The sequence below is a fragment of the Podarcis filfolensis genome (genome assembly GCF_964270895.1).
Source record: "Podarcis filfolensis genome assembly, chromosome: 10".
NCBI classification, from domain to species: Eukaryota; Metazoa; Chordata; class Lepidosauria; order Squamata; family Lacertidae; genus Podarcis; species Podarcis filfolensis.
This window is the reverse complement of record NC_139612.1, coordinates 4,247,057-4,251,723: the sequence shown is the minus strand read 5'-3', so window position 1 is coordinate 4,251,723 and position 4,667 is coordinate 4,247,057.

The window sequence follows — 4,667 nt, the reverse complement described above, 5'->3', positions numbered from 1 at the left end:
ATGGGGACAATGACAGCATAGTGAACACTCAGGTCTAAAATTGGGAACAAGGGCAAGTCATAACAAACTGGCCAGCGGAATTTTGAATGGGGAATGATGCAAACTTACAGAAGAGCACTAGCATGCAAACTAAGCATTTAGAAAATTCTGGCCTTGAAAAACAAATCTCTTTATTTGCCAACCAGTGTCCTGCAGTTGCAATGTCACTTTTTGGACAAGGCTGGCTGAAATATCAACTAATATCAACAATAAGCAAGGTCTTGCACAGCCCTAGCAGAAAAGCATACAGAACAAACTCAGAAACTCAGAAAGGCTTATTTGTTCTTACTTCATAAATGCATTTAGGCACCTGGTCCATGCCACACATCAAAGCAGGAACGTTATTTGTTTGTGCCAGGTACAAACCCATCACTCAAGGGCTCTGCCTCTGCTGTGACTGTCCAGGTGTTGTTTCACTCCAGCTCCACCCAGCATGACCAATGATTGGGGATTATGGGAGTTGTCCAAATGTCCTACCTTTGATCTGCGCACCATGGAGACCAGAGGCCTAATTCATCAACTCTCTCATCTATGGCATTGGTCCTATAGATCCTGCCTGGTTCTTTGAGATCTTGATGATCCTGACTTATTAAGGTGCTTCTCCCTTGTCTACTAACCAGCTTCTGCATCCTAATGGCTTCCCTTCTTGCTAGCAGGAAGTAAAAACTATTGAACTCTGAAGGAAGCATGTCACATAGTGGAACACTCTACTCTCTTCTCTCAAATGACAATTCTAGAGTTTTCTCCACAAGGGCTCCCTCTCTACCTCCCTCTCAGAGCACACTTTCCCACCACACACTTGGGGATCATGTGTCTATAGCAGGACATGGTTCAGAGCGACTCGAAGCAACTCTGTCTAGTTTTAGCCTTTCCTTACCAGAGATGTTTAAAACAAAAGGCTTGTCTTTTAGATAAGATAACATTACAATAAAGTAAAGGTAAAGGGACCCCTGACCATTAGGTCCAGTTGTGGCCGACTCTGGGGTTGCGGCGCTCATCTCACTTCATTGGCCGAGGGAGCCAATTACAATATTACAATATTTTATTTTATTTTTAAAAAGCTAATTGTCAGACTGATATGCAGCCTGCTGAATTAATACAGGTTGTCACCAATTAGAAAGGTCTCCTGCACCCACTCTGCTGAAATTCATGGTCTGATGGGGTTTTTTTCTGATTTTTGATACACTTTCTCTCTCTCTACTGCTTTCCTTTATTGTATGACATTTTTACTGATGTCTTGTTTCATTTTTAATGGTAAACCAATTTAAGAGGTTGCTTATGCCTCAAATGTAATATAAAAATAATTGCAGTAATACTAAAAACAACCATAATAGCTCCTCTGCTAGGTGAATGTAACAGCAGAGCCTTTACTCATATTCAGAGGTCCCATCTGCCTAACTTAATGAATGGTGTTTTTCTACATACATCAAGTGACTGCAGACCTTCATAGTCTCCCTATATTTTGGCAAGAACAACAAAAGGAGTATTAGACAAGGTAACGTTCTTCCACAAGCACAAATGTATTGTGCTTGCCATTATATGGAAATAACAGATCTGCAGAGATTATAATGTTGAGCAAAGCAGAGTTGATGGTTTCTCAGCTATGGCCGTGTGAGTGTAGCAAGAGTCCTAAGCGCGGTCTTAAATGTGCAACTGTGGGAGTCCAACAGCTTTGTCAGGCCAGGTTTTCCTTACAGAGCATCTTAGTTCATGTAGCTGGGTTTTAAAACTGTTCTGGGCCCCGTTAAATTGTATTCCAGACACCACAGAGCATCTTACCCAAATTTATTCTGTGGCCTCTGCTCTGCTTGCTACCAACAGCTGCTTCTGGTTTGAGATTCTTAGATGGAGAAGTGGGGGTGGGGGAGAAAAAAATAGTTCTAATAGTACAAAGACAATTTGCTCTCAGGGTTTATGCCAACATATTAAAGGCTAGATTAAGAGATGCTGGTTCATCTGCTTCAAAAGAGAGAAGATTACATGTAACCATAAAATGTCCTATTTAACGTTAAAAGGCCTAGTTTTATGAGGCCATTGGGGTGCATCTGCTGAAGCAAAGCTTGCAGCCTTGGCTTCCAGAACTTGATTTTATTAGAAATGCATGGCCAGTCTTAATGGGGGAGAGGACACAGCACACAAGCGTAATCAGAAGATAATTTGAAGCCACTGAATTAAATTAACAAAGAATGGTCTAACTCCACAAACAGAACATCCTCTGGGGCATATCACAAGCTGGTGCAGGATGTGGCCTTAAACCTTGGTGATAAGATTGGGAGCAAATTGTCTAATCCAATTGGACTGAAACCCTGGTTAGCCTTGGCTGTGATCAACATTACTACCACTGAAACACAGCCTGGTGCAAATGTTGTCATCTTTGAAGTGCAGGCTTAAGAATTTTTATTCTCAGAGGCATTTTAAATAAAATACCTCGTTTTCACAGATCTGATGGAAAAAGGAAGCTATAATGCAAATTTTATTATGTATATTTGTTCTAAATCTGTTGAGTTTATTTCCATTTTCATCAATGTTATTAGGTCTAAAACAAGCAGACATATGAAATTTATCAATATATAGATAAAATCAACAGTTTTATTGTTTGTAGTGGTATTTCATTATGAAAAATTTATATTGTTTTATGTAAAACACTTAAGAGTTCTTTCTCTCTGTTAAGTACAGTAGTATATAAATCTTGTTAAATAAATAAATTAAATTAAACTGTAACAACCTATTAGACTCACATTTCTGCTTGCCTACCCAAGATTGCTGCGTGGTCCATAGTTCAGCAGGCTACAGCAGGAATGGGGAGACTTTTTCAGCAAGAGGGCCACATTCCCTATTGGGTAACCTTCAGGGGGGTGTCACATGGCAGTAGTGAGTGGGGCCACAAGCAAAAGTGAGTGAAGTAATTAACAATAAAAGTTATTCTTGCACAAAGGCTTGCAAGAGAGGTTAAAAATTATTTTTAAAGTTTCTTTGTCTATGTTTGAAGCAACAGGAAGAACAAGCAAGTGGTAGGTCCTCTGTGTGGAGAAAACAGATAAATGTTATTGGGTAAAAGAGAGAAGGTGGAACTGCTCAACACATGCTTTGCCTCTGTATTCACCCAAAATGAAAACAATGCCCAACCTGGTGATAAGAAAATAAATTATGTAAGGAGTGATACGCAGCCCAAGATAGGAAAAGAGGTAGTAAGGGAACACCTAGCTCTTTTAAATGAATTCAGATCTACAGGGCCTGATGAGCTGAACCCAGTGGTGGAGCGACATGCTCTGGCACCCGGAGCAGTGAACAGGTGGAGGCGTGGCTGGTGCACGTCACAGGGGAGCATGGTGCATGTTGCGGGGGGCATGCGTTGTGCTTCCTGGAAGTGCACGGCGAGTGGCACACATCCCGGGGGGGCAGCCGCAATGGCACACCCCCCCCCCGGAAAAGCACCCGGGCCAGGCTGCTCCCCCCCACCCTGCCTTTGTCCGCCAATGGCTGAACCCAAGGATACTAAAGGAGCTTGCAGATGTAAACTCAGACCCTTTGTCTGTGATCTTTGAGTATTCTTGGAGAACAGGTGAGCTCCCTGCAGACTGGAGGCAAGCAAATGTCACCAACTTCAAAAGGGGGAGAGAGAAGATTTAGGTGAGCTTGACATCGTTACCGAGAAAGGTCCTAGAACAGATAATTCAACAGTCAGTCTGTGAGCACTCAGAAGAGGAGAGCAACCTAGATGATCAAGGGTCCGGAAACTAAGCCTTATGAGGAACAGTTGAAGGAACTGGGCATGTTTAGAAAAGAGGAGACTGAGAGAAATCACATGGAAGATGGAGCAAGCTTGTTTACTCCTGCTCTGGAGGGTATGACTTGAACCAATGGCTTCAAGTTACAAGAAAGGAAATTCCAGCTAAACATCAGGAAGAACTTCCTGACAATAAGAGTTATTTGTGAGTTGAATGGTCTCCCTCAGGAGGTTGTGGACTCTCCTTCCTTGGAGGTTTAGAAGCAGAGGTTGGGTGGCCATCTGTCATTGATGCTTTAGCTGAGATTCCTGCATTGCAGGAGGGGGGTGAACTAGATGACTCTTGGGTCCCTTCCAACACTACAATTCTAGGATTCTAGGATTTCTACACCCACCCACCACTCTCCATCAATCCAGGAAAGCAAAAGGCGTTATCAGAATTCAAGGAATTAATTCTATCCAGACCAAAGCACTCAAGGAGGGAGTGAAGCAAGCCAGTGAAGGCTACAGCCTGGGAGGGAAGACGGTGATTATGGGAGGGGTGTGGCCTGGAGAGAGTCCCAAGAGTCAGAGAAGAACGGAGGGTTGCATTTTGCCTCTCGGCCTCTTGGCATCCCATCCCTGAGCTATAAGCAACAAAGTACAGCAAGGCACAGTGTGGGGAGGTCAGCATTTGTATCGCAACATGCAGCCATGTGGTTGGAATCTCTACTGTAGATTTGACTTATGGCATTCTTGCCACCAGGAGAAAAGTTTTCACCCATCAAGACTAATGCTTTGTGATTTCCCTGCAACCCCACCCCCACCCGAACTCCAGCCTATTTGTAGGTTTCATTTCCCAAAAACTACACCGTAATGGTAAAACCTTCCTTAAGTGGGGAATCTGCATATTCCGCAATTG